Source organism: Dermacentor andersoni, chromosome 7 (assembly GCF_023375885.2).
Source record: "Dermacentor andersoni chromosome 7, qqDerAnde1_hic_scaffold, whole genome shotgun sequence".
Taxonomy (NCBI): Eukaryota; Metazoa; Arthropoda; class Arachnida; order Ixodida; family Ixodidae; genus Dermacentor; species Dermacentor andersoni.
Window position 1 is genome coordinate 175,965,922 of NC_092820.1, and position 26,401 is coordinate 175,992,322.

At 43.6% G+C, this 26,401-nt stretch overlaps 1 long non-coding RNA gene across 4 annotated transcripts in view; it reads right to left on the bottom strand.

The window, feature by feature from the left end:
- The window catches only part of LOC129384096 (uncharacterized), a 32,924-nt gene extending 7,157 nt beyond the window's left edge, over positions 1-25,767 (bottom strand). Inside the window, exons 1-5 of one of the 4 annotated variants that reach the window (XR_011895878.1) lie at positions 25,634-25,767; positions 12,279-12,381; positions 9,523-9,655; positions 5,178-5,242; positions 2,701-2,800 (exon numbers count right to left, since the gene is read on the bottom strand). This is a non-coding gene — a long non-coding RNA (uncharacterized lncRNA). The remainder of the gene's footprint in view (positions 1-2,700; positions 2,801-5,177; positions 5,243-9,522; positions 9,656-12,278; positions 12,382-25,633) is intronic. The other 3 variants (XR_011895877.1, XR_011895879.1, XR_011895876.1) reach the window with 3 other exon arrangements.
- Positions 25,768-26,401: the final 634 nt, after the last annotated feature.

Here is a 26,401-nt window from a genome sequence, read left to right on the forward strand (position 1 = left end):
GATCCTTGAAAGGTTTGTTGATGCAGACATCAAGTGGCTGCAACTGGCCCATCATGCCGCCCGGTATGACAGCGAGCATGACATTTCTTGGGAAAGTTTCTCGAGCAGGCAGTGTCTTCCTTTTAAATATCATATAAGGAGGGAGTTTATGTCCATCAGCTCTGCAGCGCAGCATCACAGTTGCGCGCTGCTTCCCGTAGCCCACAGAGTGCACCTTCACCTCCTTGGCACCCTTTTCATTCACGGTGTACGCCACTGGCATATCAAAATACACAGCCGTCTGGTCGGCGTTGTCAATTTGCCCAAGGTTGTAGCCTGCTGCTTCTCTCTTTCGCAGCACGTAGTGCTGAAAAGCTATCAGCTTTTCTTCGAAATCGCTTGGCAGCTTCTGGGTGATTGAAGTGCGACGTCGGAGGCTGAAGCCGAAGCACTTCATGAATTTCTGAAGCCAGCCCCGGCTGGCTTTGAAATCATTTCGCGTTAGGCCTTGCTCCCTCGAAAGTTCCCTAGCTTTCGCTTGGAGCACTTCTGTTGTCACTGGAAGGGCAGCTGCACTCTGCGTCCGAACAAAGTCGGCCAAAACTGTCTCCACTTCGTGGCGACGGCCTTTCTTTGGTCCGCTAAATACCATCCTTGTTGCGGCGCACGCAAAAAGCTGCTGTTGTCCCTTTCAACGACGGACGTTTTTCTTGTCGACGCTGAAGTGCTGCCCGGCTTGAAGGTTCGACGATGCCTCTGCGGCTATCACAACTTTTTCGCTTTAAAGCGACACTGTAGTGGCATCTCCGGCTTGGTGCCATCGTGATAACACCACGGCCGACACGACACAGGTCAAAATGGCGACCTCGCTTGTGTACGGTTGGCTACTGGCACGGCTAGTAGCGGCTGCGATACTGACTTTTCTAGATGGCACTAGCTATGCACCATATTTAGCAGTTTCAATGAAAAACTGGCACGTTTTTTTTAAAATCCTCGAATCTAAGCCGACCCTAGGTTTGGAATATGATTATTTGAAAAAAACTATCGGCCTAGATTCGAACAAATACGGTATATTCCAGCCCGACAAGCTGGCTCAACCTGATTCTGTCGGGTTCATGCAAACACCCTGAAAGACGAGAAAAACACTGTGCCAAGCGGCCTAGGTCAAGGGTATTGTGCAGCAGCAAGTACAACTGCTGCTGAACTGTGCTTGAGCTTTTATTTAATTCAATACTAACGTTCTAAACACACACAACAATAAAGTTTAATGCAAACAATCTCAATTTTACAACAACCAGTATGGGCACGAGAGTGCTCCATTTAGCCGTCTTGCGGTGTCGCCAATCCCCTTTGACCAAAAGCTCCATTAAGTTCCCTTAGCGGAAGGGTGACTGTGAGCCACCAAGTGCATCTCCCTCGAGATAAAGACGGCAATGTTAAAAGAAGTTTGTGGGTGCTTATGTCACGGGTATTAAACAGCTCGCTGTGCCCGCTCTCCCATGCTTGCTACCTTAACGTACCGCAAGTAAAATGTGGATACCAGAGCCCCGAAAACCCGTTTGTCATTTCGTGAGTCGGAAGAGGCAAGAACTGCACAATTTAGGTCACTATTCTTTAGTAACAGAAAAACAGCGAGTTCGGAATGCAATGTGAATGTAACTTTGATGTTATTATTACAACTACACACATCATAGGGCTCTAAAATATAGGACCAATCTTTCTGCCTAAAATAATGCTGAATGTTCTTGCAGCACTAGATTTATGACTCCTGTGAGGGTGTACTGTAAAATTTTGGTGACTTCGCCATTTTCTTACAAAACAAATACGCAGTGTAGCTGCTAATTTTTTACGTTAATTTGCAAAAAACTTCTTCGAAGATTTGTCTGGAAATTTTCTGCTTCGCTGCCCTGTCTAAAATAGCCCCACATGGCCGCTGATCTCAGGGTCAATGAGAGGCGCTTGCTGAACAAGAAAAGTACGGCAACTTAAAGAAAAAAAGATTGTGGGTGGCATAAATCGAAGTTTTTTTGGGCCAGTAGTTCCAATAGTTTAATATTACGAGAAATATGTTTGGCAGTGTACAAAGTTTTATTTTTGAAGTGATTGGTCTTCAAGTTTGCAAAATCTGAAAGTCGCAAGAATGCTCTTCTCCACGATTAGACTTTCTCCAAATTCGCGCTGAGTTTCTTAACACAAAGGTTGATTGATTCTTTTCTATAGAGGCACTAGACCACATGCCCACTTCATACAAAATTTTTCGCTGAGAAAGAATAGTCGGCACTCCCCCAAGTGTGTCCTCATCTGAACACGCCTACGCCGTTATTTCTCACTTCCTAGTGGAATTCTTCATTTTCTTCTTTTTTTTCAACTGATGCTTACAGTTTGCCTGTCTTCTCTTCTCGATTTTGCCTTACATCAAAGTCAAGAGCCGCAGCAGGCGAAAAGACACTCTTTCTTCCCTGCGCTCGGGGATAACACGTAACCTTTTCCGTCGTGTTCCTCTTGGTACATTGCTCTCAACACCATGTTACATAATGACAACAAGAAAAGAAAAAGAGAGCGATAAAGTAAGTTGCTAGCATTAGCCTATGATTCAACTCTCAAACAAGGGCGCTCGTACGAGAGACGCTTAGTCAAATGTGATGCACGCCAACAGAAACATCACGGGACTCCTAAATGCTACAGCAATATAAGCAGTCATCGCAAAAAAACTTCATTTACCTTTCCTGGAACAAAAACCACGGTGAATTGTTATGCGAGTCGCGCGGAGTGCTGGTGCTACTGGGGGACGCCATGTTTGAAACACTTCACAGAGAGGCCCCTGGTGACAGGAATCGAAAGTAACGGGAAGTGAGAACCCTATCAAAGTTTGTAAACCGTGTGCTATACCAACAATTTCAGATTAGATCTATAAATGTTCGTGCTGTACTAAGCTACTGCAAAAGCCTTGCTTATGGCATTCACGTAACTGACGTAGCGGCCACATCATGTTAAACATCCGAACGCCGTAACGGCAACGTATGCGTGGAGAGGGCAAGTGGCATTTGGCGTTTTTTGCGCCGAAACCGAAACCGTAACGTTCTCGCGCTTCAATCACATGTAATGCCGTTTATTGTTTTATTTTTCGCGTTCCGCGCTTTTCAAAAGACTAAACTGCTTCTTCGCAGACATGGTGGGAGCCTACCTTAATCTTTCCAAAATGATAGCTGCTCATCGCGTTGCGCCCAGCTTTTTTCCTGCGGTGGCGATAGCAAATGGCTATCAAATCCAGCGTGCGGGTAGCAGTGGTGTGTGGTACAAACGTTTACCACCGTTTAGCAAAACTGAGCCGCTTCTCTTACTAATCCGAGTGTGCTGCGTGTTGCCCATTTCTGTCACACGCCTGTAAGCCACAAAACCTCCACAGCACAGGTAAGTGGAAAGTACGTAGCGAAGAGGTGCCAATAAGTCCAGTACAGATAAGCCCGACTTGGCACCGTCAACAACGTGCCACATCAACAAGTGGCACTATCAACAAGCTACTCACCCGCAACCGCAACGTGCGGCGAAAACGTAACCCAAACTTTAAAACATCCGCGAACCAAAACCGAAACTATTGCGTTTTTTTTTAGATAATACTGCCAAGACCGAAACAAATGAAGTGCACGGCAAGCGATGCGCTTTCTCAGCCGCGTGTTTCCATTGCTTTCCATTGCCGCAGAGTCAGTAGGTCTCACGCGTGGCAGCGGGTTTCTTTATGATATACGACTGCCCTACTGGATCTGCGCACGTGTGTGATCGTGCACGGTGTGAACAGACGTTAGCACAGACGGTACCATGCCGCGCAACTGCTGTGTGGCGCTGTGCAGCACCAACGCAAGGAAAGATCCGACGATCCGATATCATGAACTTCCGTGCGATCCTCAACGGCGGGCAGCATGGTTGAAAAACATGGTTTCGCCATGTTTGGCGAAAACAGCCGTTAAACTTCCCATTCAGGATGGTGAAACTTGTCTTGCCAGCTGTCATCTCTTCTGCAGCCAGTGAGCTCTCGAGTGAGCTTGAATTCATCACTATGTGGAGTGAGCTAGCAGGTGATATAGAGTTAGCACCAATTGCATACCTGGCCGGCTACGTTGCACGTGCATGTGAGGAAAAGGTACAGTTGTTTTACAAGTTTAATAAATTGGATTAGGCGTGCATTCTTTGGTCCTTTGTTCAAGCGACTAATTCACACACACACACACACACACACACACACACACACACACACACACACACACACACACACACACACACACACACACACACACGCACGCACGCACACATGTCCGGCGCTGACTTGTGAAAAAGAGGATCGCAACCACGCTGAGGACCTCTGCAGAGTATTTTTGAGCAAGCTCATAAGACCATTGTTGACGAACTGGGCTAGCAGCCTGAATTCGACAATGGGAAAAAATTTTGCTTACACATAAACCTCTCCCAAGGAAAGTTCTGCGCTTGTAACGCTTTCAGATTCTGTGTACATGAACTATTAAATGAAAAGAAAAACTGGACGCAACCTACTGACTTCTGGCTTTACTGTTTTCTTTGCGACCATTGATGTAGGCTAGTACTGCCCATTTGCAAAATATTTCCCGCGTGAACCAGCTGAACTATAATACAGTACATTTCTGCATGTCCAGAAACGTAAAACAGCATTAATCATCGGCTCTAATTGCGGACCAGACTGATCAGAGTTCGGACTTGGTAAAACGAGCATTTTTATGCTAACCAACTAATTATATGCAACAAGTTAATATAGCGGATAACCGGCTTCGTGTGTGTTGAACGCTCGAAGAAGCGCACCTAACATAGGTGACTTCCGACACAAACTGTCGCTGACAACTGCAGCGATGCTGACGTACTGCTATCAGTAGCAAATCGCCAGTTGACATTACCATTCATATTTTGTGAAACACCGCTACACAGTTCTTTATCGGAACAAATCAAGCGCTGACCGCGCGGCCGCGGCGGGCGGAGCACAGCTCTCCCCCCCGCAACTGTCCCGGAGCAGTGGCGCTGCGGCGGTGGCGATGGGAACTAGGCGCGTCACGCCTCTCTCGGCCGACGCGACGGGCCGCACCAAGTGCGTTATATTGAGCGGCCGTGAATTGACGCTTACGTCACACGCTAGCGCGGGTATATATACGCGCGCGCAACCGGCGCTTTTCATTCACCTGTCAAGTCCTGACTCCCGAGTTGTTCCAGCGAACCTCAAGGCCCCGAAACATTTTGGAGTTTTCTGTAAAGATATTTTCGAGATTGGTGCAGGAAAGGTGTGCACAATGTCGTGCGAACTATCTGGCGACGTTGGAGCCGAGGAAATCGCGTGCGATATGGACTGCACTGATAACTTTTCTGGCGACGTTGGAGCCGAGGAAATAGCGTGCGATATGGACTGCACTGATAACTTTTCGGTGTCCAGATCAGCTGCTTGGCACAATTTCGGCAACACAGAGTGCGCGGAGGACATTGCTGCGTCGACATCAGACACGAGAGTCCTGCGAATGAACATCGCAGATCCAGCATCTGCTGAAGAATGGATGCGGCAGTACAAGGCGGCGACAAACACGTCATGGATTATGAAATACAACCAAACGAACTGCACAAAGTGAGTACCATTATTTCAGTCTGACAAAACAGTGCAGCAGGCAAATGAAACTGCTATAATAGCTTTTATAACATTTTTGAAGTGAAGCCAATGGGCGATATGCGAAATTCCGCAAGTGCGCTCTCCGCACACCTAGTTTGACCTAATCACGTGCGTGATGGCGGTCGTCAGGTTAGAATCGGAAATTAAGGTGTAAGCATGCGCACTGTTGGCATTATTTCTGCTGCCTTCCCTCCTGCGCACCATCTTTGAAAACGCGTCTCAGGTTTAACAATGCGACTAGCTGGAACACGACCACCTTGGTTAGGTTGTGTTAGCTATGTGGGAATTTCCCTGCTTACGAAATTTTGCAATGGTCTACAAGGCACTAAAAAGGAAAAAAATGCCTAAAACATTTACTTTTGCATACTTATTTTCCCTATATTCGTGAATTTTTACTGGCTAGCTTATTCATGCACTGAATGCAGGAAAATGCACTATTTAATGTCAGTACACATGACAAACGTTTATTCTCATGAGATAGTAAGAATTGCTGAAAATGCACAATTAAAAATTAGATCACAAAATATTACTTAGTGCATTTGGGGAAAAACATCACAATTTACTTTTACACACACGACAAAATTTCCCTATTTCTGCCCCGCTTTACTAGGATATGTAGCTTACTGTTCATGCTCTTGTGGTATGTACTGTGCAGTAAACAGGTCAAGTTTTTTTTTTCTTTTGATACTAAGGGTTGTGTACATGCACGACAGTATTCCGAGCTAAATGACTGACGAGACCACGGAGGAAGGAAACTAAGGAGAGGCCCTGACGTCACTCTTTGTGAAGCAAAAGTGAAGCCGGAATTCGGCGTTGCTCATGGCGATGCTCCGCCTTTTGGGCCACCCTCCTCTCTTGTTTACGTCTTTCGCGAAACCACGGCGCGCTGCGCGTGGTGTCGCGCGCGGAGCGCGCGCGCTCGCGCAACATCTGGCAGAGCACGGTGCAGGTAACACAGCGCAACAAGACACGGTGACTAACGCAAACCCGCCCACTCAGCGCCTTTGCCACGGCCCGAAACCTACCAGAGCAACACGTGTGAGCGCTCAAAACCATAACAACGCCGCCATTGTGGCCCAAAAGGCGTGGCCATACAACAAAAAAATAAAAAAGCAGCAAAAAAATGAGAACCTACTACGTCATTTCCGCCACACTTTTCTCCAAGCGCGCGGAGGGGGTAGGGCCTCTCCTTAGTTTTCCTTCCTCCGTGGACGAGACAAAACAGTGCTATCTGCATCTACAATGCTTAAAGTGTCTGATACTAGTTACTTAAAACATTACACCTATAATTTAGCCCCTCTGCAAATGTAAACTAAACCTATTTAATTCATGACATCATGGTTCATGCTACATTCAAATAATTGTGGCCTATTGTAGATATAGTTGTATTTCCATCGCATTCTTTAATTAGCACTACTTTTCAGATATACATAGTTAATATGTGTGGCAAAATACAGATATGTCCCAGTTACTTTTCTACCTCTTCGCACATTTTTACACAGCATGATGAAAGTAACTGTGACACCCTTACATTTTGCTTCAATTTTGGGATATCTACACTACATATACTGCGTTCATATAAAACATGATTTTATATAGAACTAATGGCCGATATACGAGACGTCATATATGTACTGCAACACATCACCACACTGTAGGTAATTGACAGATTCCAAAATTGTGAGCGCCACCTGCAGGGAAAACTGAGAATCTCGTGCCACACAGTTCGTGCTCCGTGTATCGATACAACCTGCTTTCTGGGTCGTTTCAGTGCTTTCAATCAGTGCATGAGTAATGATTTAAGAAGACAATGTACCCCTCTCATTTGTGCAAACGGGGATTCTCGAAGTGCTCCATAATGAACGATGGCATTTGGTGGTATCTTTTCTCGAACACTTCAACTGTTCGTCAGGTGCATCGAGGCTGGGCGCTACATGATGAAGGCTACGTGGCAAATCAAATTATAAGCTTCCCCACAGCTGATTCAGAAGGTGGACTGACTGGTACGGGCAATGTGCAAGCCGTCAATGAAGACGGGCAGTGTATACATGGTGTCGGTGTAGTATATGACTGGAACCTGTGTTGGCAGTTCCTGTACAGCTTATACATAACATGATATGCCATATACGGCCAAGCAACGTTTAGATACTTGTAGAAATTGTTAAAACAACGTCAAAAATGTCTTTATACTCACTCACATCATTAACTACTCTATTAAAATAACACATTTTTGCTGCCTTTAAGTCTCAGATCATGATAACTTTTCAGTAAGCGGAAGTGCTAGTGGACGACATTGTTGCACAGCAATGTAATGATATGTTTCTGTTACAAGCAAATACAGTTGACTGTACAATTTAGTGCATTGGCTTCATAAGACAACTCGCATGCTGCATTTACATCAGAAAATAATAGCAGTGTGGCTGCGTGCAACTCAAGGCAGCGCACAGTGCAATCGCGTGCAGAAAAAGAAAAGGGGGAAAGAATGAAGGGAGAAGGGGGGTTCGGCTCGCGCTGTCCTGTCAGTGTGCATACTAAGGAAACATATTAAACACGGCCAATGATGGTACATACGTTAAAACATGCAGAATATGAGCGGTGGATAGAAAGCTAGCTGACGTGACAATGAACCACCTTCACGTCGGCACGATGACGTGTTGTAGACCTTATGCAAGAGCCTATAGTAACGAGGCAGCCAAACTATAGACGGCCCCAGAACAATTCAGAGCCGAACGAACTTGAATAAACACCCTGACAGGATCCTACACACCTTTCAGTCCCTGTGCATGGTGACTTAACATCGTGACCCACAGGGCAGCAATACAAATTTTTTGCGACAGCACGTTCGTGTACTTAAGTTTCACGTACAGCAGCATCGTCCGGAGTCTTGCTGTACGTGATCACTGTTGGCACATAGTCCGGATGATTTATCAGCTTCAGCGGCCGGTGTACGTTTGAGAGAAGGAGGTTGCAATACGATGGTCACTCGGAGTTCTTTTTTTTTTTTTAAAGGAAACTTGCCAGTGATGAAGTGCGCCCAGAAGATTCTAGAATGCTCTGCTGGCTGCCACAGTTAGCTGTCCCGGTTTGCACGCCTCGCTGCAGATATCCACAGAGCCATCTTCGCATACATTTTTGCAGATGGAAATTGGAAGAAGCTCGAGTTTCCATTTGCACAGTAGTTCGTGTACCCATAGGTGACACAATTAACCGGTATACTCGAAAAAAAAATCAGAAGAGCAACCACCAGTACTTCCGTAGCAACACTGTCCAGAGTAGCCGCGTGGCCGCGTTGTCTCGCATTGTTTCCCAACCAAGTCTAGTTACGATAACCATCGCAAGGGAGACTCATGCCGTGCCAGCTTGGCGCACGCGCAGAAAGATTTTTGGAATCGGCCAATTACTATTAACTGCAGTTCCATCTCAAGCAAACACTAAATCAATATGTCTACATGAGTGAGGACTGGCATTCAATTGCAATAAACAGTGCACATGCACATCAGCACAATACCAGGATAATGTGGCTGTAACTATGAAATTTCGAAGTGCTGGTTTCAAAGTTGAACGTTAACACTTCAGGGCCCTACACCAGGGCAAGGAGGGACTTTGTTATCAGTTGGTGGCTGTAAAGTATGGTCAGAGGAATGTTTTTCACTTGACTTTTTTAATGCGACTATAGTAACACCAGAGATACAGGACAATTACTGATGCGAAGGAACCATGCCACAAACGCACCACTTTTCTCTAAGCACAGGCTCTCTTATAGTGTCTCAGTAAGCATGAGAAGAAGTATGGGATTCAAAAGCCTCTGGAGGAAGTGAGGAATCTTAATTGGAGGTTCCCTCTTCAATGAGCGGAAAAGTGTGGTTCACCTGTTCAGGACAGCTTTTTAAAGCGAAGCTTTCTTTGCCTCTTCCTTCGACTTTCCCACAGCTGCTGCTGCTGTGGGCTACTGTGGCTGCTGCAGTCGTTCACAGCGCGTGGGCGGAGGGGGGGAATCAGAGCCTGTATATAGATGACGGGCAAGAGTCAGAGAGGAATGGCCACAGGAGAAACTCGTTTTCACCCTACCATGTCGAATGTGCACAATGCCCTCTGGAGCTCCCTGGCCAGCGCCCCATTAGCCACTTGACAGCTGTAATTATTTGACTCCCCTCAGAAGCATTGCATAAACTGCAGTGCTTCCCTTCCTACTAACGTGCCAGGCCAGAGGGAACACAGAATTGTAGAGAGAAGGAGGAGAAGAGTCAGTTCCCATATGAGAGAGGGGAGGAGGTGACGTGAGTAGGCAAGGAAACCCCACTACTTTAGGACAGTGGTCGGGTTGCGGGAAAACAGAATAAGCTTAAGTTCAAGGTACGTTGCTGCTATTTCTGAAAAATAAACGCCATGCAAATATGTGAAGTGGGCAACTTACGCAGGGCGTGGAGAAGCAGAGCCGCATTAATTAAAGTGCACCGCAGGGTCCAGGAGACACTACGGAAGCAGTCGACCGTCAAATCAACAGTTCTGTGCCCACCGCATTACCTTTGTGGCTATGGCATTGCTAGACGTCGTGGATTTGATCCCAATCGCGACAGCCACATTTCGACGGGGGCGAAATAGAAAGTGCATGTGCACTTATATATTGGGATACGTTAAAGAATGTCACGGTGTCAAAATTAATGCGGAGTCCGCCACTACGGTTTGCCTCATAATCCTAGTGTGTTTTGGCACGTACAACCCCATAATCCAATTCAAGTTTAATACTTTTGCCAGAATGCGATGTGCAAAGTGAGGGAATGAGAACGCTGAACTCGCTCAGAGGTTATAAAATATGGCCCACAACAACACCTGAAGCAAACACCTCTCCCTATGTGTTCTGTGTACTACGCAGACAAACAGCAGTGGTGCACGCAAGGTAATGTGGAGCATCAGCTGACCACTCTCGTGTTAGCCTAAATGTTGAAGAAATAAAGCTTTAGCTGTCAACATCACCGCTAACTATCGTCAATAAAAGCATCCAGCATGGAAAGCTTCGCTTACATTGATTCCCACAGTGTGTGGGACCTGCATAATTTTATACATGTCAAGAATGTTTTCTTATTTTGGAACAGACTTGTTTAGAGCACTTGTAATCAAAAGCAACAGATTATACGCTCCAGCAGCAGGTAAATTGTATGGCAAACTCCACTAAGCTGTACCTTGTTGCCACTATTTTGCATTCTTAGAAATGAGGCAAGTGCTATTGAATTCACTTCCAGTAATAAACTTATGTTAGACAGGTTGAATGTGACCATGCACCAGGTTTGTGCTGGACAGCATTTTCATATTTCCAGTACATCTGTGCTTATTACTGACATGTGTAATTACATTTTACCTGCAGGATGGTCTACCACAAGGTCTGGCATTGCCAGCATAGTAAGCGCAACAAAACTGCAGCAGGACGCAATACTGACTGCCAGGCAAGAGTTGACATTAAGATAAAAAAAGTGAACAAGGACACAAAAAAAAAATGATGAATTCTTGCGTAAAGCAGTACCATTGCCTGCTGTGGTTAAGTTGAGAGAGAGGCACAACCACAGCACTGAGTCCGCTGATGCACTCCGTCTACTACGTGCAAGCCCTGAAGTAAGAAGTGCCTTCTCAGAGTACTTTGAGGAGGGCCTGACTCCGGCAGAGGCAATCCAGCGTCATGAACAACTTCTGTCCGCCAAGCCTGATGGCCCATTTCTTCTTGCCAATGGGAGCATAAACCCTAACAGGAAGAGTGTTTACTTTTGGCATCAAGAGTGGAGAAATGCTAAATATGGACCAGCAGGGAATCCTGTGGCAAAGCTGCTGGAGAAAGTGGATGAATATGCAGCTGGAGGTAAGTCTCCTCATGAAAATGATTTCTTAGCAGTCATAAAATATACTGAACTGTTCCTAATGCAATAAGAGAAAATTTCGGCAGGCACACTGAAGACTGCTAAGTCTAGGAATGCAAAAGCATTATAGTCCTTTTGGCATTATAGTCCCTTTGGTGAAACACCTTTAATCACTCAAATGGCTACGACGTGACGTGTGCAATCACGCATGCGCTAGGCACACCTTTAGTCAGCCAGAAACATGGAGTCGCTGTGGCGTTGGGGAAGCATGCTTGTCTCGCATCCCGGAAGCCCGGGGTTCGATTCCCACCCAGACCGAAAGTTACAAAATGTTCTTTTCAAAGCCATTAATTTACCTTGTTTACAGGAAGCTTCCTCACAAATGTGACATCAATCCAAGCCTTTTTGCATGTATTTTTACTCTTTGCAGCGTTGGCCATTTTTGGTACCATCTTTCGGTCACGCTGATGCATTTTTGTGTAATGGGCCACATAATGCTTTTGTATTAGTATGATTCACCTAAATATTGCAGTAAAACACCGCTTGTGAATTCCGTGTAAATCTAGCCAGCATATGATAAACACCAGCATTTTATTTCTTCTTAACTAGAAGAATTGATGCTGCAGAAAGAAAAAGAAACATTTGACTGGTATCTAATGACACAAAAGAAAAGTTGCAGAAATTCTTTCAGCAGTTCCCTATGATAAAAAACGAAATTGGCATCATAACTTGTATGTTCTGCTTGTATCAATACAACTTAGTACCCGTTAACTTTGTACCTTTTGTGGCAAATATGCAGGAGCAGACGTCAGCACTTGTGAAACATCAGATGGTGGCTGGGCAGCACTGGTCATAACGCCCATCATGCGCCGTGCCCAGAACCTGGAATCCGCCCAGAACATCATTTTTGTAGATTCGACATCATCATGCGATGTAGATGGGAATACAGCTACTATACTTCTGACAGCGACCAAAGCAGGTGCAGTTCCTATAGCTGTGCTTATACACCGCGGTCAGAGCAGAGAAGCCTACAGGCTTGCCTTCAAGCTCCTCGAGAAGAACTATCCCAAATGCTTTGGCAACAACAAGGTAAAACCCTTTTATATTTTATTCACAGCATTCTATGCCTAACAATATCAAAGCAAATCCAAGGCAACTGTGATATTGAAATGCGAGTTTTCAAAAAATTTAAGCACTGCTCTCAAGACCTGGTAGTCATCACTTGCCAGGCAGCTGTATGAATAGCCAATAAGGTATCTTTGAATGGAGCAAGGTGACAGCTGCCTCAGCATTTCTATTCAACAGAAACATGTGAGACTAACATGTAACAACAGTTCAAGTGCTTTGGTATATGTGCAACTGCTAAAAACAGAACAGCCTTAAAACCACAAGGCAAAGATGTCCCAAAGCTCAAACAAACATTGAAGGGAAACAGAGTGTGACAACCAGACTCGGCACACAGCAGGAGCAGAACTCGCACATTGTAGCAGGGGCACGAACTGCACTGACTTGGGTACATTATGTGCGCCTATAATGAGAACGGCAGAGATAGTTATGCCAAAACACATATAATGACATCATTACTTATCACATTGAGTTAATGACCTTTTCGAATACCAAATACAACATTATTAGCATGTGCTGCACCTTAGCAGACCCGAGGGAATGCAAAAAGTGAAGAGGGAGCAGCGACATAGTCTTGCGATTCCCTGTTCTTTTTCTTTTTCTTCAGTTTATAGACCTGTTTGATCTTAACGGGCTGCACTGCCTCCCAAGGTACCTACAGGGTCAACAGGCAAAAAACTTCACCTTGTGTTATTCCACAAAGGCGAAAAAGCTATACAATTTGATACCATGCCGTCACTGTAGCCACAAAGTGGCACAAAATTAAATACAAAATATTTGTCAATTTATTTTCCCCTTCACTAACCAGACTTTTTACAACAAATAAATGAAACAAAAGGGAATGGGAGGGAGGAGGCAGGCTCTAAAGTAATATTTTATAAGAATAATCTAATTTATTGCTTTTATTCACTGTTCAGCTTTGAATTAGCATTGTAAAGAAAAAATAGTGAAACTGCAGCCTACTCTGCACTACATGTTTCTTTACAGCCAACAGGTTTATAAGGACACTTGGCAATCCATCTATCGGGGCAGCAACGACATACTGCTTGAATTATTGTGATGATCTTGAGTTCATATTGTTCAGTGAACGTACACTGTCATCCAAGCTTAATAGGCCATAAATAAAGCATAGCATTAGAAGTACAAAAGTGAAGTAGGTAAATAAATAAATAGAAGGGTAGTTGACGCAGTGCTAAGCACAACATTGTTTCATGATAATGTTCCTACGTATGTTGCTAGCTAGAAATGAGCTAACATACCAGTTAGAAACATTTTAAAAAGCTACGTACTCGTAGGTGTGAACGTCGGGGTAATGTGGCATACTGGCAGGTCAATTTGCAGCTACATTTCTGTCCTCACATTTTCTTTGTTGTGTTTCCTTAAAGCCTCTGACTCCCTTCACTGATGGCCTGTCTTCTTCTGTGGGCTAGGATGATCCTAACATTTTGTTAGAGGAAAGTAGAGGATGGTGGCGGCACTCTTGTCAAAAGTGCCTTTGTTTGGCTCTGCACCTGTTGCGCAACATTCAATTTACCACAGGCAATGATTCTGTGGTTACAGAGCATGCTAAGGAATGAAAAATAACCGCTCGTGTGCATGCATGCTTTTTACCAATATGTACCCATTATGACTTGCACTGAAAAGTGACCAATGAGCTGTTGCTGCATAATAGGTCATAATATATAAAAAAGTGCTGCATAACACTACTAACAGACGCTATTTTTGTGATACGCAGGTGCCCTGTGCGTTCATGACGGACAATGCCAGAGCGGAAAAAGATGCCCTGCGTGACGTATGGCCCTCCGCCAGGCAGCTGCTCTGCCATTTTCATGTGTTGCAAGCGGAGTGGCGCTGGCTCAAATCAGCACAGAACAGCATAGGGAAAGCAGAAAGACGTCAGCTCATGGCAGCTTTCCAGAAGGTAGAGCAAAGTTTCAGATAATTAATACTTTCGTTGCGTATACTTAGATACTAATTAGTAAAAGACCCTAAAATGATTTTGACGATTTTGTACAATTGTACTGAGTTGTTAGGGTAGATCTTTATGATTGTTAATTGACATATCTAAGTGCTCTGCGTAAAGCCTGTAATTTATTATAAGGTTTTAAAAACGTACATTGCTACCAATCGCACCATGTCACTCGGCTGAATTTTCAGCCACCCCTGACTATTTGACGCAAGTTTTCCTAATGATGGCAGTGTGGTGAGTTATCCCATAGGCTACCTAGAGCGCATCATCTATAATTTTTCTACCTTTATGGTGAACAAATGTTTGTACTAATTGGAATGTTATTAATTTTTTTCTATAAAAAGAAAGTAACTCAAAGAGAATGCACCAGGACAATTTCTCACTACACTTAAGCACTTGTGGCACAAAGCAAGTGTTTGCTTTTGTTACAACGTTCTCCGTGTCAACAAGAGCCCCACAGTCAGTGTTGATCTCGATCTTTACTTTCACAAGCACCATGGTTCACCCTTGTCACATTGTGGGCCGCAAACCTAGCAACTGGCAATACGTCAAGCTGCAACTTTGTGTCCCTATGCAAGGAAGCAGACGAGCGGAGTGGCTACAGTGCATAGACTGTTGCTATCCGATCAATGCCATTTTGCGCGTTTGTGGCCGTCACTTTACGCCTGAGAATTACTACCACAATAGTGTTTCGCGTGTCCATTATTTGGGTAAATGCAAGCGCAAGCAGACTGGACCCAGCCATTTGACTGTGCCGTTTTACAGGATGAGCAGAAGTGCAAATGTGAATAGTCTGCACGGTGAAGCCACCTGGTTGCAAAAGTTGAACCAAGGACAGTAGCTGTAGCGAAGTCTATTATACTTTGATACTGGTGTAAATTTTTCTCAGGAGCATAATCATGAACACATTGTTTTTGTAAATGTTTAAGACATTTTACACTTGGTTGGAGCAATATTAGCTCTTTGGGTGGTTAAGCTCTGCACCACTAGGTGGCTGGACCATGCAGACCAATCAGGCCACTCACATACATCTACGCCAAAGCTTTTTCATTAGCTTGAGTTTATGCCTCCACCCATCCTTTGAAACGCTCAGCTCGCTTGCGGTTACCGAAATAGCAGACACGTTCAGCGCTGCGACAGAATGCTCGCAGCGCACGCTGCTTCGATAGCTCTCGCTTACACCGTGGGATCGACTGCCAAGCAGCTGGCGGAGAGGTTGGAGAGGCTTTGAGCGCTCGCTCCCAGACAAATGGAAGTAGATGACATGACCTGTCATCATGACGCAGAGCCAGTGAAGGCGGAGCTTAGCCCCGATCACTCGGTGAACAAGTTGAGGAGAAAATGCATCACTATGGAGGAGGGTAACTTGTACTCGTCTCTAGCTATCTTAACATGCGGCGCTTCCTACGAATTGTGATGCGAATAATCTACTGTAGCTGAACCCTATGCATCTACAATATTTCTCCAAATTGTTTCAGGGGCCCTTTGAGTAGCAAGAAATTTAAGATATTTAAGAAGACTTGATGCAGTGTCATCAAAACCTCTGGCATGAAACTATGAACTACTGAAGTTATGTATTTATAAAGTCAAATTGTTTTGGTCAGCTTAAATATTTTTTGTGCTGTAATTTTATCTTAGACTGGTAGGTGTACATTGGCTCGGAATGCTTAGATGTCAGGAGGCCTTAGTTTGCTTACTGAACATGGTTTATTAAATACGGCACACTGAACATTATGCAGCTACAGCAAACAATGAGACCATTATCGGAACTTCTGAGAACTGTTCACATTACCAAAATTTTGGAAACAGAACTTTTATCCAACAACTGCCCTACGATGCCTATGTAACATGGATTCCTGCTTCAAGTGACATGCACCTTGAAATGTGTGTAGTATTTTGCATGTTGTGAAGTGCTATGCCGCGTAGCATTAGACAAAGGAATGATGCACAGAAATGCACCATGGGCCAATGGAACACCAAGTCTTATGATGGGTCACGGGACTAGGCAGTAGTATAAAACGATGCGTATGCACAGTGTGTTTGCAAACTACAACAAGATTTGGTTAGTCTTTCTTTTCCACTGCGAATCCTTTAGCATGTTCAAAGATGTGAAAACACACATACACAGACAAAAATAAGAACAAATGGAGCTTGGCAACAAAGAAGTGAAATTAAGAAAGAAGAACCGCTGCGCACTCGTCACCGAACACACATGATATGCGCTGTCACATCAGTGATGGAGTGTAAGCCCTGTGAACAGCGCAAACTTCGTTTCACTCCTTAAGCCACCCAACTTGCAAGAATACAAACAGATAAGTGACATCTCCCACTCAAACTGACATACTGCGAGCACACATAGCAAAAACACCAAATATTCACGTTTGCAGTTGTGGAAGGATGCACATGCAGAAATATTAGTGTCAATAACAAGTGTGCACCGCTATAAGGTGCAGAAGCCTATTTTGCCATGTGGTTGCATGCCATGCAATATTTTGCGGCTGGGGGTCAATCTATTAGCGCTTCTTTATTGCAGTTGTTTGCAACTAAACTTGTCAAAAGTAACAGGCCGTTCATGTACCTCACAATCCAACTTGCCTGTGAAAAAAAAGAAAAAGGAAGAATAGGTTACATCCCTTTCTTACTGTAGGAATAAGTGAGCTGACTTAATTGCATGCATCATCCCAGAGGCAATGTGCACTACCTTGTTCACTCTCTCACTCCAATTACAATGTAGAGCCATAGCATAATATCAAAACAGAATCAGCACAGCACTATGGCGAAGCAGTGCAGATGACGGGACATGTGAAAAACGGGACAGGACAAGACATTTCCTGTTGGCATTGTTTCACCGTAATGTACAGTCAACCAAAAACAGACTACGGGAGGACCCTCATGCCACCTAGCATGCTAATCCAAATTTGTCATGCTTGTACTGCTCTGTCACGTCTGTCACATTCACATAATTTCCTCATTCATGGGAGCTCTGTCTGAGGTAAGAATGTAAATTATTTCAAAAACAAATATCCCGATTCTAGCGAAGGCCTCTTGTGTCACTCTAAACTCAACAGTCTTATTAGTGTGTTCATACCCTTTTATATATTTTCATTTTTTCTTGTTTGCTGCATACTTTATACAAATTAAATACCAAAACAATGCAGCAATCCTGTCTCTCCACACCAAGTAATTTATTCATAATTAGAGCAGAAAAGTTGCAAAAATTATTTTCATGCTTCCGCACATGCAGTGCTATCTCTAAGCACTTTCAGCTGAACAGCTTTCAATTGAGATTAATAAGAGCAGCCAGGAAATTTTGGCCATGACTTTTCTTTGGCTAGCATGAACCAGAACGCATAGCACAGAAAAGAATGTCACACACATGCACTCACAAACACACATCACTAGAAAAACTACTATTTATTAGAAATGTGGTTCCCATTAAAAGGCAGAAAAAGAGCATGCTTGGAGGGACTAAGCAGTGAGCCCACATGACCCATGCTGATAGGCACAGAACAAACCTACACTAAGAATTGGATATTGAATTTCCACTATCTTTTAATAATTTATTTTTCAGGTGACATTATCAACACTTAAATATCTTTTTTGATAAGTTATAACCAATAAAGCACAGCACCTTTTACTGCCTTTTCCCAAAGGCCTGTGCATGTAGTGTCGAATTAGCATGAAATTTGGCAATCTTTTTTAACAGTAACAGAAGAAAAGGAACACAGCATACAAGTTATTTAAAGTAAAAAAAATATGTAGCTGAAGAGAAGTCATACTGAAAGCAAAGTTACTGCTATCACTGACACGTGCAATGAAATGAAAAAAAGAAAAAGAAATATATCATGATACTGTACTCTTTCCATGTGGAAATCTTTTCTGGAAAAGTTATACTTTTTAATGGTTGCAAAACTCTGCTTTAACAGAGAAATGGAAATAGCAGATAACGAGATATGCTGAAAACAAAATGCTAATAAAGAAATGCATGCTTGAACTGGTGTTTCAGATTCTCTATGCAAAGGAGGAGCACGAACTGGAGACAGCCATTGCAGAGCTTCAGTCCCTGCCTCATATGCCCTATATTCAGAGAGTGAACACGTTTCTTTTGCGCCAATGTGAGTGGGTGCTCTTGTATCGTACTGGTGTGCTAACAAGAGGCCAAAACACAAATAACTATTCGGAGGCTTCTGTCCGTATTCTAAAGGACATCATCCTAAACAGAACAAAAGCCTACAACGCAGTAGCTTTAATTGAATTTGTGATTACTAATTGGGAGAAATATTTCGAAACACGGCTGCTGCGCCACGCACACAATCGGGAACCTACCCACCGAATTGGCTATGAGCACCTTTTGCAAAAAATGCCGGAATCCCCCCCAAAATCAATTCTAGAAGTAGAACAAAATTGCTACCATGTTCCGAATTCTTCTGGAACTGGGACATATGAGGTATGGGCGGACATTGGGCTATGCAGCTGCAGGGCAGGGAACCAGGGTGCTTTCTGTAAGCACCAGGCTGCTGTGCAACAAGCCTTTGGTGGTGCTTTCCCGAACAGCCCGGAGCTGACAGTTGGAGACCGCACAGAGCTTGGCCAGCTTGCCCTCGGAAAGCGTTGTCCAGCAGCAGGCTTTTTCATGCCTTTGACTGCACATGCCCCCACCTTGGCACCCTCATCTGTGTGCGAAGCAGGACCATCCACTTCGCACGAAGACGTAGGGCAGGAGACGCAGACAATCTCCACAGCGCCAGAGGTGCAAGAAGAGATGGCTGACTTGGGCCAAATACATCTGGTACGAGGTTTTGATAGCATTTTCCTTTACAAAATGTGATGAGCTCAATTCTGAACAGGTTTGACTCAACACTATCAACAGAGAAAAGATGCGTCCATCACACACTTACACCAGCATTTATAGTACTATGCATTACACAACTTGTCTATATCCACTAATTCTTCTTAGTGTTGATTTGAAAGTTAGGTACTTTGATTTCACTAGCTGTTCTCTCTGCTTTCTACAGCAGTGGGAAGAGTAAATTTTTTTTCCTATACACTACAGTTTTTCCTTTTGTCAACCAATGCATGACCCTTACCTCCTTTTCAAACTTCTTTGCCACCAAAAAGCTTCTGCCTAAATGCTTAGGTCTAGCATTATACAGCTGTTATAGTGTGCTAAGTATATCTAGAAATGTGAATAACTTTTTAAGATATCCAATCAGGGCTACATACAACTTTTCCACCTTTTAGCTTATTTAACCTAGCCAGTGCCACTCGGCTTCCATTACCAGTTGGTGCCCAAACATCAATAATGGGTAACGCATCCAAAGGAAGGCATTCACTTTAATTGATTAGGAGGGGGAACAGTGATAAGCTCATGTGCGTTTTTTTTAAAACAAAAAACGTTACTATGATTTTGGCATGCAGTAAAATACCTACAACTTTTGAAGAATATTACTAAGCTGTCATTCAGGAGCAGACACTGGGTTATATCTCCATTTCTTCAAATCAAAGGCAGAAGATTAGAATTTATGGGTTATGAAGAAATTTAGCACAAGTTTGATGGTGCCTGTGAGTTGTCAATTTTCTAATCTACATGCCTATAGATGCCAATTGGAATTTTAGCATCTCAATTTCTGTGCAAGCAAGTGGCACATGATGCATTGTAAGAAGTGTAGCCCTTATATCTCCATTACCTGCTCATTGCATCAGGAACTGTATGAAATGGCAGGTTTGCTGCAACATTCTATTAGTCCATGTGGTAGCCTGTCGCAAATCCAACCAAGTGTAGAGACTATGAAGGGTTGCACAATACTGTTCCTCCCCTAAGTGAAGGCTTTTGTACTTTAAGGTAGATATGAGACATAACTTTACTAGTAGTTTCGAATATTGTGCAATTCTATGTTCACAACAAAAATAGTTTTTCAAAGTGTAATAGTAATAATCGGTCTTTTTGATTCCGCTCCGTCGCAATACTAGTGTGTCATGCGGTGAAGCATATATACCATGCAGTGAAGCATACCAGGACTGCAAGAGGCACTGTAACAGAACTTAGAATGCATTCGCTTACGTGTGTGCACGCGCTGGCTACAGTGTCAGTATGAGCACCAAGATGTCTATTAAGTGTAATCGAGATGTCTAATTAAAGTGAAAGCACTGTTATGGCACCATCCCCGTTACACTTCTAGTCATAGCTGTAGTCTAATTGTTAATGCGTGCACTGTTTTACTTTTGTTTCTTCTCATTAACTTACTGCATTCACAAAGACAGTTGCACCATGCTTTACTATCAGTTAACCTCTTTATAGCTTTTGACATTTATTTAACAAGTCCTACAGCACCAAAGTTTGATCTCATTCTTCCACAGAACAATTAGTACAATATTCAGTAGTTACATTACATAACCCCCTGTTTCTCCCTGATAAATAAAAAAAGTTCACTCATTCATTCATTCAAGTTTGCAGTGAATTCTCTACACAACAGCTATTCAATATTCGATAAAAAAATGTTCATCCAAAATCAATATTTGCTTCGAGCTCAAAATCTACTATTCGCACATGCCAAAAAAAATGACTGTGTGCAAACAGCTTGTGCATATTGTGGCCTCTACAGCACCTAAAATACACCTTTGGGTGCTTAATATAGCCTTTTTTTAATAGCTAATATCCAATCTCCATCTATAGCTTGTAGATTTTTAGAAAATGTACTCTGTTAAGATGTCCACAAACTAGAACATGACTTGAACAACTTATCAAAGGAGTGTATTTTTGATGGCTTCATCCGTCTGCATCCCTGTTCTCTTCTTTGGCTTTTTCTTTTAACACATATGTAAGTGCGTTGGCTTTAACAAACATCACTTCAAAGCAAAAAAACATTTGTTGGCTTAAAGGACTTTCAAGATTTAAACATGTTCATTTACGTGACTTTTTGCAGGACCACAAAAAAGAGTGTGCTGCATTCAATGAAGCATACCAGCGCGCCCATGGACTTGGTGAATGCATTCCTCAGTATGCTGCTGTTATCAAGTCCATAACAGAAGACCTGTTAAAGCTGAACACCAGCAGCGCTGTGTTTGCATACATGTTGAGGCAAAAGGCCATGGGAAGGGCTATCAGGCACGGTAACAAAATTAAGGTACAACCAACAAGCTTGGCAAGGCGCCGACCTGGCCTACCGAGAGGTTCGGGACGCATTCCTGCCGGCCGACCAAGAACAGCTGGAAAAATCAGGAAAACAAAACGTGGGCATGTGCTCAGCCAAAGTGTGCGGGATGATGTACCTGGGGCCAAATGCCATTAAGAACTCAAACTCTACGGACACCTCACAGTTGACCCACCAAATATGTCTCAGCATGCTTAAGGACAGTGAATATGTTGAACACACGTCATAGGTCATCGAAAATGCCCAGTTTCGGCCTGCACTAGGACGATTTTCAAGCAGTAACTGTAGCTCACAAAGTCTGATTGCAGTGGTTACTAATGCTAACATGCCCCTTCCCTTTTGCAGTTTGTTATTTTTATGAAATTGCATAGCCAGCTGCTCCTGAACCCTATATCAATTGTCTGTCCCTTCTTGAGGTGGTTTAAATACTTCATGCAGCATCCGCACATTACCAAGAGTCCACCTCTAGTTCTGTTGCCTTCATGGTGCCATTCCTTCAAGCGACTTTTCAAGGATGATATTGCTATTTGTATTGAAATCTAGCACTAATATTATAAGACTGAGACCATCCAAGCTGTCAAGCGCTTTTTATTCCAAAAAGGAAACGCCCCAGCTCATGCGTGAAGAAGTAGAACAGGGAAGATGATGGCTATGTACAAATTAAAATGACGAAGTATGTTAATAGTGCTTACAATATCTACGTTCGCAAGTAAAAAGATGTTTACTGAACATGGGCCATGAATGCAGAAAGGTCCGCAGCGATGAACGCTGGTTCAGGTCGAGCACTGTCTCGTGTTCTGCATTGGCGATCCTGCTTGCACTTCGGCTGTCCTCCACTCCATCATTATGTGTGTAACAACCACCAGTGCTGTGGCTATAGTGAGCTGTAGGGCTAGCTTTTGTTTATCAGGCAGGGCTTCTTGATTGGTAGCAGTAAGGTACAGCCCAAAGCAATGTATGAATAGCATCCGTTCAGCTTGCAAGTTCCCAGCCTTGCGCATAAGTTGTGCTTCAAACATTGATGCCACATGGTGGCCCTCGGTTGCTCACACCTCAGTAAATTGTGATTGGCAGTGTTACACTGGCGCTCTTCGTAAATTTTGTTACTTTGGTCACAGGAACATTTCTAGCTCTGCTTGTGTCATTCTCAACCTAGTGTGAATAGAGTGTGAATTTTTTTATATTGAATTCTGGGTTTTACATGCCAAAAGCATGATTTGATCATGTAGCACGCCATTTTAATTTTTTTGTAGCGTTAGTCCTGTGTTGATTAGATAAGTGACCAGCACCAATACATGCCATGATGCAACATAAAGACATGCCTTGATGCAACAGAAATGCATAATAGAGTTAGACGGTGCACTGCATGAAAAAGGTAACCATGGAAGAGACGTAAGATGAGCTGAACAAAAATGCTATCTTCGTTTTGTACCATATCCTTTTGGCATTGTACAGCTCTTTATTTTCTCTGCCGCCTCTCCTCTGTGACTTCACTTTTCACCTTTTGTTCTTTGTTGTACTGTCTGTTACGTTTTTGCAGCGCAAATGTGCCAAGTTGTTTTGTAACTGCTGTTGACACATTTAAAGAATAAATTGTTCTCGTTGGCAGCCTATTATTCTTTCTTGTTTCTCTTTCACAACAATCTGCATCCTTCGATATTGACACGCAACATTTGCTCTAATCATTTAGTGAAGTTCTTATAACTGAGTACTGACAATGGACATCACATTCCAGCTTGAACAAGCAAATGAGACTAATGATCATGAACCACCTCTTAGTTAACATACCATGAATTATACTCAAAACATTTCGCATGAAATATGTAAGCCAACTAAGCGGCCATCCATCATACTTCTATTTTTGCCAAACTTACCAATCACCATCTCAAAGAGCTGTTGCCCTTCCTAAAACACGAATCTGAGCAATCTTTTCCATGTCAGTGTGGATACATCTAGAGTTACTGATGCGCTTGGCTGAAGTTACAGTGCCTGCTTATGATCCTCACTACTTTTATCGTTAATATATTTACTTGAAAACATAAAATAAGAGGTGACAATGAATACACATGGCTAAAAGGTGAGAATATTAATGTTCTTAGATCTGGCAATTGTTCCTTCTGCAAACTGTATGTATGGAGCTAAACTGGAGTAATATTACCCATTAGGTAAGACATTCAGTAGGATAGTCAATCTAAGGTGGGGTTAGTTTTCTTTATTTAGATCTGTAAGGAAGTGAGTATCGGCATATGTGCACGTCTTAGTTCTGTGTACATGCAGTCCAGCTAATATTATTGCATTAATGTTTACAGCTTACAAACACTCACAGATTAGACAAGTGGGCGCCAGGCCAGCAAGTTAGTTTTTTGATAGCTACATGAGATAAGTGCAGGACATATGCAAGTTATCTATTTTTCGCACTTTGATGTGTTTACACCAAGACAAATCAATAGTGTGCAGGAGACCAACATATTCAGGCATGCCTGTAGCAAGGAATTTTTTAAGGTACTGTCATGCACTGGCTGGAGCGCTCCAGATGGCAGAAAAAAAAAAGCAACAAATGAAAATAAAGCTTTATTTTGGCAAGCTTGTGCCCAACAGGAAAGCCAAGAATAATTCATTAGCAGTGATGACAGAAAATGTATTCTGTAATCATAATATGAAATCCTACAGGCTTCAGCTGTCGTTATTTATCTCAATATCATCACACTTTCATAAGTAATGGCAGCGATGGGGTAAACTGCGGAACAAACACAATCATCTTCAAACTTGCACATAAGATGATACGACGAACCCACTTTCCTTGAAAAAACGGGAGTACTCAAGACACGTGCACAATCCGACTTCACTAGTGCATCATCATGCGACAGTACAACAGAAGCTAGAGCTCATTTGCCCAGTGTCAGATACATAGAGAGTATGTGAACTCAATGTTAAAAGTAATCTGACCAATGGAATCTCATGGAACGGCATGCAGCCAACTATGTTGGGACATATTTTGATAGCAATAAGATGTGGCAATTCATTATTAAGGAGTTGAACAAGGCTGAGGGCAGTGCCCTGCAGCACACGGGATGAGACACATGCAAAAGGCGAGTTATTTCAGTTACAGGACTTGTTAAAGGGACACTAAAGCAAATATTAACTCAAGCAAAAGTGATAGATCAGTGCTTGAGAATCTCTAAGGCGTCAAAAACTGCACCTAGAGTCAACCAGGTATTAATTATATGAAAGAGTTAAATTCAAGGTAAATAAAAATATGTTTACACATTGCATTTTTTAGCAGTTGAAGAGAGTAAACCCATACTTCAACTAAATTGCTTGTAACTTTTTCAAAAGACCCAAACCGTGACCACAGTGCTTGAATGTGGTACTTCAAAAAGGAAAATAGAAGCCAAGTAAATCATCAATTTTGGCACAGCATGGTACAAAATGATCACAAAAAAGTAATAGAGCCATTAATCACATGAGTGAAATACTGAAATCTAGCGTACAAAACGTTTCTACATAAACAGGAAGGGTACATAAAACTAAGACCACTTTATGATAAAAATTGAAATTCGTTGAACGCGGTGCGTATACCACGCAACGTGGGTTATACCGGTGTCACACGTACACTTATGATCGCGATCGGGACCGATCTGGATGGAAGTTCTCGACTTCGATTGGCTCTCTCGCGCATCAAAAGTGCGCACCCGTGTTACAAAAGCGGCTAAGTTCTGACTTGGTTCTCACTTCATCTCCTATGAGAAACGCGGATTACTGCAGCAGTATAGCGTTCAGTATATAGCGTTTGCCTTCTCCCAGCCCAGACAGCAGCAAGACGCAGCCGCCACACAGCGATACCAAACTATAACACCAAGTTCAGAAACAAAAACAAGGAAATGCTTACCTCTACACTCTGCGAAGACCCGCAGTGTATGCGCACAAAAACAACGGAGTTCTTGCCGAAGACCCAAACGCGTAGAACGGCGGTGCGTTGCCGAGGCATGAAGGCGGGCGTCGCCGAAGGCCGTTGGCGAGCTGGCGAAGCAGACTGCGCGCCCTGGCGTAGAACACCTCCCTAGTCCCCCAAGTACCTAGAAGAATCTAGGGGATTTAGGGCGCTTGCCGTGGTGCTTCAGCGAAAAAAGTACCCAGAAGTGCGGTACGCGCGAGTGGCGCATGGCGGCGCAGCGGTCGAGCGCTGGGCTTGGGCGTAAATAGAAACACGCATCCAGTACACCATAGCAGGCGTTCACAGGAGACGTTCATTTGAGGGATCGCCAGTCGTTTGTGCGCAGGCGCGAGTAAGAGCGGGCGCGAGAGAGAAAATCTGAGGCATGATCTGAGGGCGTTTGCTCTTTGAATATACCGTATGACTCTGCTTAGGTACTACGGAGGAGATTTCTTAGCGCGTGTTGTAGGCGTTTGTCTCTGGGCGTTCCGGCATTGCGGAGTGGGGTTGAGTCGTTGGTTGATAGTTTACGCTCCGACGCTGGCTGCTGGCGCGGTAAAATGGTGAAGCAGCAGACAACGCCCGATTTGGCGATCGCTGTGTCGGTCAGACTGTCTCGCACCTGCTGCGCCCGTGCTAAGTTAGTCATGGCGGATCATAGCTTTCTCGCGCCTTACGGCGATGTACTTTGTAAATAACATCACAGATGTTTCTGTGGGCGCA